The 15,462-nt window shown below is 42.7% G+C and overlaps 1 protein-coding gene across 2 annotated transcripts in view; it reads left to right on the top strand.

The window, feature by feature from the left end:
• col4a6 (collagen, type IV, alpha 6) overlaps positions 1 to 15,462 on the top strand; it is a 114,331-nt gene that overhangs the window by 50,861 nt on the left and 48,008 nt on the right. The gene's annotated exons all lie outside the window — the stretch shown is intronic.

The following is a 15,462-nucleotide window of genomic DNA, read 5'->3' as shown; positions in this document are numbered from 1 at the left end:
GTGCAAATATTTGTAAATTTACTGGAAAAGGGAAGTAAAGCGACCACCCACTCCCAACACGTGTGCGTATGTTTGTAAATTCACAAATATCCGCTGCGAACAGATGATCAGCTTCGTCTGATTGAAAGAGACAGAACACGTGTGTCTGCGGCTCCGCTGCCAGGGGGTGTGTTTGCTCTCAGCCTGCAGGTGTGGAATTCAACAGCACACACACCTTCTCACACACAGTCGTCCGTGTGTGTGTGTGTGGATCCTCGTCCAAAAACATGGACGTTCACCCTGAAACACGCGTCTCTGCGCAGGGACACGTACCTGCGACCCGTCGCCGCGCCGGATTACGCCGGCGTTCACACCCACTCGGATGAGATCAGCGGCCAGATTACCAGCGCCGCCCCGTTCACACACACACACCCGACACAGGCCGGGGAGTGTTGGTGAGACATCCGTTGCTAAAAATAGTCCTCGGGTTGTGCGGCGGGATATTCAAAGTCTGCCGTTGTTTGGGGTCGGTGGAGGGATACGGGGGAAGTGTCCTGCCTGTGAGTGCTCGCACGCTGGACTGGAAACAAGTCCACCGCCGGGCAGAATCCATCAACCTTCATGGATTTGTGACCAGTCATGCACAGAAAGAACAAGCAAACTCCACAAAGAAGGACACACCAAGACCAAACGCCAAGTAGTGAGGTGAACTCTCACACATTTTCATTTTCATATTGGGAGAATATACTTAATTTATGTCCGTTTATTTACTTTTAATACATTTAATTACATTTTAAGGCAAAATAAATGATACATAAGCACATATTTACGCTGACTTGGCACTGGGATTTATGAAGCAAAGGCTTAAGGTTTTATCTTGTAGGTTTCATGCAGTTTTCAAGCGATTTTACATTAAAAAGCATTTTAGTGCAATAATACATGTCAGACCTGCAGGAGGAAGAGGTACTTTTTTTTTTTTTTTTTGTAGCCTCTAGTTCAATCTAATAAAGCTTCTCTGAGGTACTGCCACATATTTAACAGTTCAAAGAGGAGTTAAGCTGCCCTGTGGGTCCAAACTGATACCATCACGAGACGTTGGTGGACCAGAGGGTTGTCCTAAATGATCTTTACCAGGCCCCCGTCCTGTCACTGCCTGCAGCGACACACACACACACTCACACACACTTTCCATTCTCTTTTCTTACTGGAATCCAGACGCACATACATGCGTTTTGCACACACACACACGCACACACACACACACACATGGTGTTGTGTCAGGTGGCATTCACCCATTCACGACCATCCATAGGGACCCACCGATCGGTTTACGCTCGTTGTTCGGAGGAAACCTTAAACTACAGCGGCGCGGCGCTCCGGGTAAAGAGTTTCTCCGGGCTCCTCTGAGGCGCATTAGCTGTGTCTCGGATTTCCTCCCCCCTCATATATGACCTGTAATTGCTGTGCTATTGTGATGCGTGGACAAAACGCAGACACACACACACACACACACACACACACACACACACACACACACACACACACACACACACACACACACACACACACACACATCTCCACATACATGTATTTATATTTTTTCTTTCCTTTTTCTGCACACACTGCCCTCGAGGTAGAAAAATGGCCTCAGAAACCAGATCACGTTTCAGGGGCTTCCACAACTCCTCCTGTCCTTTCTGTACCTTTTCTCTGAGGTATTTTCACACCATCTGCCCCACCTGTCTGCCATTACACCCTTTTTTTCAGCCCCACCGCCGCCATCTCTACCCAGTGGGAGCCATTACGTCTAAAGCCGCCGAGGCGCTTAACAGTTTTCCACTGTTTATCCACCTCTCATCCTTCTATCTGCCCTTCTTCCCGCCCCTTACCCCTTTAAAAAAAAAAAAAAAAAGCGTCTCACCCCTGCTTCAGGCGCGGGGCGTTTAATGTACTTCAAAGGGGTGATTATCGAGAAGGTTCACTGTCACTCCTTATATGTGGTACTGTATGTTTCCTGTAATAATGCACATATGCACATGTTGTCTGTTTGGAGGGATTGGTGACAGTTACATCAATTCAGCTTTATTTATACCCCGGCTATCTCATGATACTTCACTTGAAACATATAGAAAATAACACCGCAATCCCACTTGAGCAGGCATCAATGAAAGAGAAAACTCCTTTTCCAGGAAGAAGCTTCAATGGGGGCTTTCTGTTTGCAGTGGCTGGGGTTAGAAGGATCGCGTGAGAGAGAGAGAGCGAGAGAGAGAGAGAGGATAGGACGGAGACACGGAACAACAAACAAGTTGACATCAGACGGCGGGCTAATCCGTTCGCTTGCAAGATGCACAAATCGCAAGCCTGCAGCTCCGAACGGAGAGTCGGAGACACGAAGAGACGTGTGAGGAAATGTCCCAGTCGTCTAAACCTAAAGCAGCGCAACTCAGAAAGTGGCTCAAGTTTTAATCTTCATCTTAGAGACGTCTGTGGAGAAAAAAACCAACATAAAATCCATCGGATTATGAAAAAAAATTTGCTAAGACGTTGAGAGATGTTCACAAGGACTAACGCGACAGCAGATCCACCATCCTGGAGGCCATCGTATGAAGTAGAAGCATCTCGTGACACTTTAATGTGATGTTGACTCCAGCGAGGCTCCAGCAGTCCTTTGTTCTCCACACTCTCTCAGTGTGTATAAATATTATCTTTATCGTTGTTGTGTTGGTTTTACTTCACCTGCTTTGCTGTGACAAAGGAAATCGAACCGTAAACACTCCTTTTGTGGCGGAGTAGAACATTTCTGCGCCTGCTTTTTCACTGTGCGATGACGTCAGAGTAACTTTTCAAACTGTTTATACGGAGAGCCGACATCGTGCTGATCCGTAAGCGCTGGGGAAGGAGAAGCGATTTATCGGAGTAATAATCAACCAAACAAGAGTGGCAGGAAAATTCTGAAAAGCAAAAGTTTTGCAGCGCTTTTCCTCCACAGCGCAGACTAAACACATTTGCATGCAGATTTTACTTCATTTTAAGCCACATTTACAACAAAGACAAGCTTATATTCCCAAATTAACAGTGAATTTTGTGCATGTCAGCACATATAGACTTGTTTACATTCAGATTTATGGATAAACACAGATAAACAAACAGGGAGTGGCGGCTACACGCCTAAACTATTTAAATATCATCACATCATTGATTACAGTTACTGATTTTTCACTTGTTTTAAGTTTATATAATCATATATTCACTTGTATGTTGACATTTTCTCCAAGTGCCCCTATTATACAAGTCTGATTCACAACTATGTACATAAAAAAATTTTTTTATTTAATTTATTAAATTGAAAGCAAGTTACTGACTTCATTTACGTTGCCTCATTATTTGTTTCCTTAAACCTGTATTATTGATGAAAAGCAATTATAGAGGAATTTGCATAAATCAAATAGTGGGTTTGCATTTATTTTGATTTGTAGAAATAAGTTAGTTTTATGGTTGAATGTTTGGACATGTCATAGTATTTTGCAGCAGAGATTGAAATTGTGAGTGAGTTTTTGGTCGTAATTGTTTTGGTTTTGTGAAAATATAGACATTTTCTTCACGTATACTCTGCACCATGACAAAGAAAAACTTTGAAGTTTAAATTTGAAGGTTGTTCTGACACAATTTTAACGCTTAAGGTGAACTTTAAAGATGCGCTTGACACACCTGGTTTGAATTAACGGCTGCATGTTCACATAGAAAGAAATGCTTTATTCATTTGAGTGAAATCTTAATTAAATGAAAAAAGGTAGCAAATCAAAACACGACAGTCAGCCTCTCTCATGTCCTCATCACACTTCATCATGTTTCATTGAACACACAGCCCCCCCCCCCCCCACGCTCCTGTCTGGACAGAAGCTGGCACTTTGTTTTGGCTCCAATCTGAGTCTCTTCCTTTGTCTCCCGTCGGTGTCGACTGCAGATTTTCTTAACATCTTGAGTTTTTTTTTTTTATATTCATCATTGTCTTTTATTGCTATCGGATGACATCACGGATCCGGCGAGAAGCGGCCTGTTCCTGGTTGTTTGTGCCAGTTTTGCCAGCGGGAAAAACATTGCGGTTCAAAGTGTGTTCTGTGCAGAAGAGTCTGACTGGAGTTGATATTTCAACACGCCTGGTTGTAAATATGATGATTAACAATGGAACACGGTGGGGGGAAATCCCAAATTTTACTTTATTGCACTGTTGACTGCTTTTGATTGACAGCAGGAGGGTCAGGTGGATTTTTTTGTTGTTTTTTTCTCCTCCTTTTATTTCTCCTCCATCAGTTTCTCTGTTGCCAGTCTTCTCTAAAACGAGTGTTGACCCTGGATGCACTGTGAAAACCATCCCCTCGTCTAAACTTGGCAGCCCGGCTCTATATTTAGGCTCAGTTTTGCCAACGGAGTGGATTTATAGAGCGACGGAAACCAAACCCTGAACGGAAGCTCATCTTCTCACGGTGTGGACCGTCGGACTGCCGTCTTGGACGGCGGTCTGAATACCAGTAATGGATTATGAGAGGTGGATATATATATAGAAGGGGATCATGTGACCTGAGAGGTGACTGTGCTGTTGGTGTCGATTGTCAGGGAGACAGTATTCCTGTCCACACAGGGGGGGTGGGGGACGCTACATCAGGCTGATGCATCATGATGGGAGGCGGCCAAAATATGAGAAACTCCTCTGGATATAATGCAGGACGGCGCTTTATTCTGAAGGTTCTACTTCAGGATCAGTTTCTAAGGCCGCACGCTCAACTAAGGCCCCGTTTACACCATAACGGTGCTCAGAGCCACTGAAAACACAACTTTTTGAAAATGCTTCCGATTCCGTCTCCGTGGAAACGGGGAAATAGTCCTTCTGCACATGCTCAGTAGATCCCCCAATAACAACTTTTGCCTCCAAGAGAGTCTTTTTTTTTTCTTTCTTTTTTTAATGCAACTTCTCATTTTCCCTTTTTTTCCCCTCAAACTTCTTCTTCTTCTTTTTTTTTTAACCAAAAACTGAGAGAATACTATCCAGTGTACACGGAAAGAGCATTTCAGCCGACTCACTCACCAAATTGTTCTGTTGGGGTAGAATTCATCCTGAGTATCGGTGACTTGTGACACTTAAAGATCTGATGTGATTTTCTCCAGGACTGAAATATTAAATACGTAAAATCTGCTTTTTATGTAAGTGAAACACTTAAAGTGACTGAAATGCAGCCCCGTGGTTCTGTATCATTCAACCGGTGTAGCTCTCACTTCATGGATCCGGGCTGTGATACTGTCAAAAAGACCTTTTCATGTTCCCCCTATACGTGCATGTATTTTCCCTGATTTCATCCCCAAACATGACGATATCTGTAGAATCTAAATTGCTTGTAAGTATGAATGTGAGCGTCTGGGCTGCTGGGCGTGACGCGTCAGGAGTCGGCTGGGTGATGGAGCGTGTCTCCGTGTCTTCGATCTCCACATCGACTGCGACGTTTCGCCCCGGGGGCGGGATCATGTAATCCGGCACGCCGTGTTCCTCTCCTGGTCACACGCGGTTCACAAGCGAGGCGCCCGATTTCACGAGGAACGAGAACCTAAAAATACACGGTGAATAAAAACTGGCGGGAGCCTTCCAGGGTGGAAATACCAGGTGTAGGACCCGGGGAACTTTGTCGTAAATCCGTGGAAGTGTTATTAGCAGGAATACAGCACTTTGCTGCTGATCTTCCCTGCGTGCCCCGTCTCGCCCTGCTTCGCTTTTCTCCCACAAAACATGACAGAATTGTTCAATTTTCCCCTTTTTTAAGTCTCTAATTGTGTTCATGAAGAGAGAGAGAAAGAGAGAGCGAGAGAGAGAGAGAGAACGAGAGAGAGAGAGAGAGAGCCAACAAGGCGAGGCAGGTAGAGGCCTAATCCTGTCTAATAGCAACGTCTCTGTTCCATCATGACTGCAGAATGCTTAGCCAGAGGAAAGAAATAGAGAGGTGTGTGTGTGTGTGTGTGTGTGTGTGTGTGTGTGTGTGTGTGTGTGTGTGTGTGTGTGTGTGTGTGTGTGTGTGTGTGTGTGTGTGTGTGTGTGTGTGTGTGTGTGTGTGTGTGTGTGTGTGTGTGTGTGTGTGTGTGTGCGCGCGCGCGCTGCGCGCAGCAACCACTGCAGGTTTATGCACGCTCGCAAGTAAGTACAAATTTGGAGGTTTATTATCAGTCAAGGTAACACTACATTTACTGTGGTACAGTACAACCGTGTTACATTTATTACTACTGTGCTGGAACACGTACTATAGTAAAATAAAATGGGACGAATCTTGCGAAAAGCAGCGCCAGAGTTAAATGAATAGTGATAGCAGTAGTGTAGACCGTCCGACAGTGTTTAATGTGGTTAAAATGAGAGAATATTAAACATTTTGTGACTTAATTTTATCATAATTCGTTATTTGATAGTGAATCCCAATGCAACAAAAATGAACCCTTTTGTAGCCGTGGAACTTTGCAAAACAGTTACCACATTATATAATAGAATAGAATAGAATTCTACAGTACCTGCACAGTGATATTCAACGTTTCACCTTCTGGATAATGAAGTCATACACAAACTGCAAACAATGGCACTTTTCCCTCTTGTCACAATAAAAGCACATGTCCCGAGGACCACATCATATGGACACAAAGATCTATTTCTCTGCTCTCTGGTAGTTTTCTCTGACAGTGGAGGAGTGATAGTGGGCAGTGGGCAGTGGAGGAGTGATAGTGGGAAGTAGAGGAGTGATAGTGGGCAGTGGAGGAGTGATAGTGGGAAGTAGAGGAGTGATGCTCTCCAGCCACATGATGGTAATGAAGAAAAATGAGGATGAAACAGAGATTTTAGAGAGACAGAGATTTTAGAAATCAAAATATTATTTAAAGTGCAGTCTGTAGGCACGTTTGGTACTTTTAAACAAAATTAAATAAGTTTAAACATTCCAAGATCTGAGAGATTTTGTTTTCCTCTTCTTCCTCTTTTTCTACTTTTCACTTTCCCTTGTTCCTTTTTTGTATTCATTTATCTTTTTTCTTTTTTTTATCTTTATTTCTTGTTTTTTCCTTATTTTTCTTTTTAATTCTTATTTTTTTTTCTTTTTTCTAGTTTTTGTTTTCTTGTATTTTCTTTCAGAATTTCTTCTTTATTAGTTTTTTCATGTTTTTGTACTATTTTTAGTTTTTTCCCCCCTTATTTTTTCCTTTTAAGCCCTTAAGCGCTTAAAAGTTTTTATATTTTTTTAAATCTTATTTTCCCCATTTTCTTCTAGTTTTTCAAGTGTTTTTGTTTTGTATTTTCTTTCTTGATTTTTTAAAAAACGGATTTATTATTATTATCCTACCAAATCCGGCCAGTGGTGATGGGATAGCACTGAAATGTCAGTACCTTATTAATCTACCAATTGTGTTTTCTCTGCAGTTATGTATTCTAGGATCTCGATCAAATCTCTTTCACCTTAAAGATTAAAAACAAGCTGCTCTTTTCTCATCGCGGCAGCATTTCCTGCACATTCCTCCGTGCTGAATTCTTGTTTTTCATGGATTTGTCACCATCGCTGCTGCACGTTACATAACAGGTAGTATTACATATTAATACTTTGTCCTGATACCTGACATTTTTCTGCATGATGCAAAGACAAGTGAGCAAGTCAGAACAAAGGTTTCCCTCGTAAATAACTGTGTTTGGAAGCTTTTCAAAGATCAGGCTGTCTGTTATGTATCATATGGAGGTTTGAACATCAAATATTTCTTTGTGATAATTACATCTGGCTATCAATCCCTTCTGGAGCGTCAGTGTGGATCCCATCCAAACTCCAGACTTTACTTTTGGAGTGTTTCCCTGCAGGCGTTACATTTTTCACGCCTGGTTTGATCTTTGAGTCTTTAGGATTAGTGCTGGTGAAATATTCCCATTATAGTGGCTATTTTAAGGCAACAAAATGCATCGTTTCATTCTTATTGTTTGTTTTCATAATTATGGCAATTGTCTTAATCCTTAGCAACTAATCTTAGATATATTCGCCTAAACCCATTGTAGGGTAGTCATTAAAATACTTGGATTTGAGGAATTTCGACACTGTGGTGTTGTTAAAGAGCGTTACCAGAGCCGCTTCTAAAAATTTTAACTTATTGACTGATAAAAAAATTATTATTCATGTGTAATGCAATTTTTTGAAGGTGTAAAACCGGCCGAACATTTCTTGTATTTCACAACTTATACTTAAAGAAATCTCTAAATAGGCTCAAAACGCTTTTACAAACATGTCGGCTCATCCTAATCACCGCCTAGTACGAATCTCCTGCACTGCTTATTAACTTACAACGGTTCGTTTTTTAAAAAAAAAAAAGAAAGAAAGAAAAGCTTGCCTTATTAAATGGTTCATTCTGGCTTTCGGGGGGAGTATTAAACGACACGTAAAAACCACATTGCAGACTTTTGATGAGTCCGTTTTACAAGCTGGGGAATGAGAAGATAATCCTCACTCATAATGAGAGGATGGAAAGAGGAGCATGAGGTGGATGGATGGACCAAACACAACATACAATATATAATGATCTTCCAAAAGAGGAGCAGACAAACCTTCTCCAGCTTATCCTTTTCAGTCATGACCGATGATAATTATATTATGCAAAAGTAGTAATTATCTGTGTTTGCATCAAACAATTAGAGGAAAATCGTCAAAAAAGGAGCATTTATTCACTCGTGCATGACTTCGTTAATCTTGTATACAATTTACTTCCCAAAGGCTAAAAAACCCGTCACTCCTGTGAGGATTATTTTATCAATACTGTAAATTTCCTTTTTCACTGTAAAAGTGAAGCTGTTTTTCCTCCTGTAGTTGTTATTTAGTGGGGTTTTTTCTTCCCCCCGCAGCCGTCGGCCATGTCAGCTGGCGACGTCCTGTTTAGGTCCGTTCTGGCGTCACAAATATCCGCCGTCTGGCCGAGTTATAGATGACATGACTCCAGCTGGGTGGCCCAGCGGAGGCGAACACACACAGAAACACACACACAAACACACACGAGCTGGCTGTGACACATTTACACACACACACACACACACACACAGATTAAAAAACAACAAAGAAAAACCCAACAAAAACCCAACATCGGTCTGAATTTACACTTCGATGCACAAACATCCGATACCATCTGTCAGTCATCTTCGCGATCTCGTGCTCGGGCGCTTGTGTGCGGCGGTGGCGCGTGACCCCGGCGCACACTCCACCGCTCGCGCAGCGCGGAGTAAACAGACGTAAACGAGGAGCGCTGGAGGCCCAAACACAGCTGGTTAGTCTCCTGCGGTGGATGTCGGGGGTCACAGATGGAGATGGGGAGAGGCAGCGGAGGGAGGAAGGAGCTGATGAAGGAACGGGGGGGGGTGGAGGAGGAAACTTTTCCTTCTCATTGCCACATTTTTAAGCTTCTTTCTCTGCGGTTTGTGTGTTTACGTGAACCTCCATGTCGAATTGTACGCACCAATGCGCTCGCCGCCATGTTTCACGGTCACTCAGGCGGAACGTCTTCAAGTTTTTGTTGTTTTGAAGACAGTTTGATTGGCTAAGTGTTGCGGTGAACCGGGCTCCGGATCGTACCGTGTGGCGACACGCCGATAAGATTAAACATTCCTGCATTGCATTTAGTTTATAAAACGCTCAGGGTCAATTCAATTCTACATTTCCTATATCGTTATTTTTGGGCAACGTGACGCTTTGAGCTTTAAAAATCCGCATTGTGCAGTAGGAACGTCTCAAATGATGCAACCGGAGAGGATTTGTGATCCTGGATTCTTAGGCGGATGAATGAATAACAAGCGTTCATATCACTTCACATATATAGCGCCTGTTACTGTAACACTGTTAATCACATTCACCCATTCACACACACATTCACACATCAATGGAGGCGGTTCAGACCGTCCAATGGGAGCTGAGTTTTTTTTTTTGTTTTTTTTTCTTCTTCAGTGTTTTGCACAAAATTTAAGATTTAAGGAAACAAACCTTACAATTCAGAGACTTTTAAATCAAGGCAATTTTTTTTTAAACCATCCAAAAGCTTTTAGGTACATACTGTATATGATTTACCCATTCCTACAATTTTCTTCATTTTTTTTTTATTTAAATTGAGATACATGGCCCTTCTTCTAAGGTGTTATTGTACTTTGTTCTTTCTGTGTAGAGTTTGCGTGTTCATCCTTTGCAGCCTTGTGATTTTCTCAGTTACAGAAAACATAGAAGGTTAAATTGGCGACTTGAAATCACCCGTAGGTGTGAGTGTGTGTCTTAAAGACTTAAAGAGGACGCATACGAGAACGTGTGACGCTGTCTCAGCTTTTTAACGTTCAGTTCATGGAGCTGCAGTGATATTCACCGTGTTGAAACTCTAACTTTAGTTTGATATTTTTTTTTAATTCTTTTTTAAATAAACAAAAAATAATAATAATTAAGTTGCAATATTATGAATCAAAGGGAGCAGAAGGAAGGATGAACAATCTGACCCTTTGTAGCAAACAATCAATTTACATTAAAAACAAACAAAATGACCATAAAATCTGAGAAAATGCGGCGTGGATCAGATTATCATCGATCACTGGTCCTTGCTCTGTCCATGTGGGTGATTGTGAAGGCAGATTAGCAGATTGCTGGGTTATCCTCCAATCTCTACGGCGCGGAAAGTGCAGAACTTTGAGACGGTAGAATCTGCGATATAATTAAGTCAATTTAAAGTTTTAGCACATCCGTAAGAGCGTAGAACTCGCTGGCCTTTGTGTCAACCGGTGGACCCCCTGCTGTCAGCTCATCCATCTCAAGATCGCACATTCCACCGCCATCACCTCAAAAACGAGGAATTCTGCAAAGACCTGCCCCCCCTCATGGTTTCTAACAAACAACCCAAGCCCCCCTGCCTCATCACACAGGGTGCACCGTTTTCTGGGTAAGACTCGACTCAACCTTCATCCGATAACATCAGCAGACCCTATAGGCACGAAGGGGGCAAGTCCGGGCGTCAGCCGTCACCCACGGGCTGCGGGAGCGTTAAGCACACAGGTATTACCGACGCTTTTTAAAAAAAAAAAAAAAAAAAAAAGTCCCAGCTCCGTGCATGCACACATGGAAGTGTTTGGACAGTAAAGTATGAGCAAACAAACGGAGATTGATCGGGGGAATATTCCCGAAAGCTGAAGGGCACATAGCTAGGTAATGCCGAGATGACAGAGTGGACGGAGGTGGGGGGGGGGGGTGGGGGGTGGGGGGGTTGATGAGCTCCGGCACTCTGCCGGATTGACGCAGAACATCAGGAACCAGCGTGTTCAATCACGTTATGTCAGGCGAATGTATGCAAATCGTGACACCACCACCCCCAACCACCACCACCCCCCACCCCCACCACCACCAACCCTCAGAACTGCTTTTGTCTGCGGTGTTGTAACCTTTGCTTGTCGAGCCGCGCAGCACGTTTACATTCCTCCAGCTTCACCAACGTCCTTTGCTGAAGTCAGTTCACCCAAAGTGCAAATGAAATATTTTCTCAGCTGCTATGTTGAGCAATAACTCGGGTATATTTACCTGATAAGAGGCGGACGGCGGTTTGATACTGAGATATTACAATACTTGGTTTAGCCTCATGAACATTAACACTTCAATCTCTGGAAACTTCTAAAGTGAATACTCCACGGATGTGCTTCTATGGAGCGATATGCGTATTATTCTCTCTCTGTTTTGACACAAATTTGCTTTATTGCTTAAGCTTTAGTTTGCATTTAACAGGAATTATCTCCGTTTTTATGTCACTCATGCGTCATCGACACCCAGAATGATTTTAGCCTGAATCTGTTGAACAATAACGCCCATAAAGGAAAGTCCGCTTGTGTAACCGTTAGTACATTAAATACAACACAGCCACACTGGCTGTAACAGACAAGAGATAATATGGACGATGGAGCCGTTTCAGAATGATTCCTTGGTTTGAATTGTACTAAATCATAATACTTAATCTACTGCACATACACACACAGTCTAACTTGCAAATACAACAGCTTTTCTTTTCACACGCACGCACACACACACACACACACGGATTGGGTTTCAGTGGGCGTTTAGAGACGTGACGATCAAGTCGCTCTCATATTATGAGAGACGGGTTTCAGCGTATTGTCCTCCTATTCTTCTTTTTCTTCTTCTTTTGGGGCTTTCTTTGTTGTAACCTCGAGTGTGTGTGCGGTTTAACTTTCTACCTTTGTCAGGACCGATTTCCATTCAGTTCGAGAAAGTCCTCACAAGTATATCATGGTACGTGTGCCCACATGCGCGGATGTCGCCGCCTGTTTCTATTAACCTTTAATGACCCTTGATGGTGTTCATCATGATTCCCTCATTGTGTCTCTGCTCTGTATTTAACTGTACATCCTACCTGAGGTTTCCCCCCCGGGCGCTGGCTCACCAGCTGTTTGCTCACATCATCCTTAGTTTTATTTTTTTAATTTTTTTTAATCTGGGTGTGGCGACGTGAATATAACAAGCATGAGCACTGGAGCCGCTCAGGTGGATTCTTTGGTTTCATCCCAGGACAGTGGATCTGAATCCGCTGAGGAAGAATCCAGGCCTTATTGTTTTTGCTTTACCTTCTGCCTCCACGGATCCATCATTGCTTCTGCTTCTATTTTCGTCTTCCCGTCTCTTTATCCACTTTCCAAAAAGGTCCATTTTGCGCCTCCCCTCCATCTTTTTTTTTTTTTTTTTGCTCTCCCTCTATTTCACCCCTCGCTTTCTCTCTATTGCCCTCCTTCTGTCATTGTGATTATGAGTGTTGAGCAGATCAGAGGGAAGTAAGCAGGACCAGCACCACTGACCTTTCCCCTTCTTTTCTCCCTCTCACTTTTCCCTGTGTTGAGCACTTTCCTCTCCTTTATCTTGCATTTCTTTCTTTGTGGGACAAGTAGTAGCAGCAGTACTTGGCAGAAGGTGTCGTTTCCTAACCTTTTGGTATCGTTATTCACATGTATTCTTGCAGATCCCACAGAAATTGCTAGTTTTTCTTTTACTTTTTTAAAGAAATATGTGAAAGGTGTAAGTTACATATGAATCAGGCCAGTGTTGCAAGGTGCCGCTGTGCAAGAAACATATATAAAACACATATAGGAACAGCAAAAAGAAAGAAAAGCGATCAAATAAATGATATAAAAACTAATAAAAAGAAGCAAAGACAGCTTCTACTTGTTTGCTCATAGTGGCAGAAAATGTCAAATTGCAGACCATACTGAAAAAAACCTACAAACAGTGTCGTTTGTAAAAGATGCAGAGGGGAAAGAAACCCATGTGCATGTATAGTTCGACCTCTAGTGGCCGTAGTCAGTATGACAAGACGGGGAATAAGTAGAGTGACGTCAGGTAGCATGTTAGGTCATCAGACTGAGAAATTGTGAAGGAAGTTGGTGCGGATGGACGTGTCGGACAAGATGCTTCAACAAGTGTTCAGGAATATTTTTAGTTTTTTTCTAACGAGGACGTCACGTATGGCTTCCATCGGTTAAATTACTTACATTTTATTCAAAGGTCCAGTTTGTAGACTTTCCAGTAAAACCAGAGTTTTTATTTCAACAAAAACTGAAAGAACTTAACGGGGTTGAACGCAGGACTGTTAGCGTGACTTGCTGCACCATCTTGTGGTGAACGGCGGTATTGCAAGTCTGGCTGTGGTAAGCTGGCTACTTTAAATTTGATTTTTCTGTGACATGCTGCGGATTATATTCAGGTTTTACAGATTTTACATACAGCAATGTTCTGTGTCATGACATTACTATCGTACAGAAATGTTGACTTGAAAATGTAAGTGTCAGGAACCAAACTTTAGCAGAGAAATGTCAACTTTTCTCTAACTTTAAATGTCTTTATTTCCACTATATTGTATATGATGTTGCTTCTTGAATCTTTACTATGTACTGAATAAGAGAGTCCACACCTCAAGGATTTAAGTCAAATAGATGTGAATATTTCAGGCAAGTTGACGTGAGACTCACCTTCGATCTATATAACGACTTGTATTAATTTAATTGCCAGTGATTGCAGCTTAACTCCCGGTGGTGGTCACAGACTTTCCCAGGACCTTCTTATGTCGGGCCGAGACGCAGACGAGACCATCTGATGCTTACTAACGGGGGTCCTGCAGGGTCCATGACCTCCATTATTGTGGATGCGAACGCTCGCGGGCCGCGGTCATATGAACTGATACACGTTTAAGCTTTGACCCGCATACTTTCTCTCTCCATCGCACTTTCTCCTCGACCCCAGTCGACCCCATTCGACACCTTTTCGCCCCCGTCTCCCCGCCACCACCGCTTTTCATGCACTAATCATGCCGAGACCTCCGGGATTGACCCCGAAGCGACCCCCCCCCCCCCCCCCCCCCCGAACCATGGTTACATCCGAGATATTTACTCCCAGAAGTGATAGAGCGTCTTAATCAATCATCTGCACAACACAAATTCACATCTATAAACCAATATAAAAATCAATTAAAACACACGTCTTGTCATGTGAATAGATGCACTGGGTGTTTTGAGGCGGCGTGCATATGAGCCACTCATATGTCGGCTTTAAACAAGCCCTCTGAACGCCTCTTATATACGCCAAAAGCACTGCGTGATGTATCTCAGGAATGCCACTCGCTCAGCTTAATCTGTGGTTCACTCTGAGTTTCTAATCTTTGGATGGCATTTGTTTGGAATGACGTGTCTGTTGTGCAGCTACGGCTGTTAATAAATTGTGCTTCCAGGTTCAAAAGCGAATGCTTGGGTCCTGATTTGCGATGCTTTGTCATGTTGTGGCTGATGGTTTTTTTTGGACTGTGGGAGAGGAAAACTGAAAAACTCACATATGCACAGGGAGAACATGCAAATTCTGCATCGAATGACCCAAAGATATTGACTCTAATAATGTGGTGAAAATGTGTTTTTAGGCACAAACATGCTCCTTGTAGTTAATTAAAAGGCTTTCCTGAAGCTTCACACTGTGTTTTTATTAGTGATTACTGCATTTTTGGTAGTTTTTCTCTTAGAATTCAGGGAGAGGTGAGATTGCCTGAGAGACGCTTTGAGAGCCGTTACTGAGTGAATCATGTGATCCAGCTTGTTGGGGATTATTTTCAGATTCCTGATTGTGACTTCCCCAACCTGGAATTTTGTAGGAATGTGATTTAGATTTGTTACATAAAAAGGAGTGCAGACCGCCTGGCGCTGGAGCCTTTATTAAAAGTCACAGGTTTATTTTTTAAAATTTTTATTGCACCTTCTTTACTGTGAGGGATCGCTGTGAACGTCCGACAGCTTCTCATTCTGACAAATTCAACATGCAAGTCATTACATTTTTGGGGGGAACAAGCAGCCTCATACTTGTTTCATCCGGATTTTACGTTATTATTGTGTTTTGTCTCATTTCAAGCATTTACAACGACAGATTAATGCTGTTT

Source organism: Lipophrys pholis (genome assembly GCF_963383615.2).
Source record: "Lipophrys pholis genome assembly, chromosome: 18".
In the NCBI taxonomy this organism is placed as follows: Eukaryota; Metazoa; Chordata; class Actinopteri; order Blenniiformes; family Blenniidae; genus Lipophrys; species Lipophrys pholis.
Note: the sequence above shows the minus strand (reverse complement) of the source record. Positions and strands in the feature narration are given on the sequence as shown.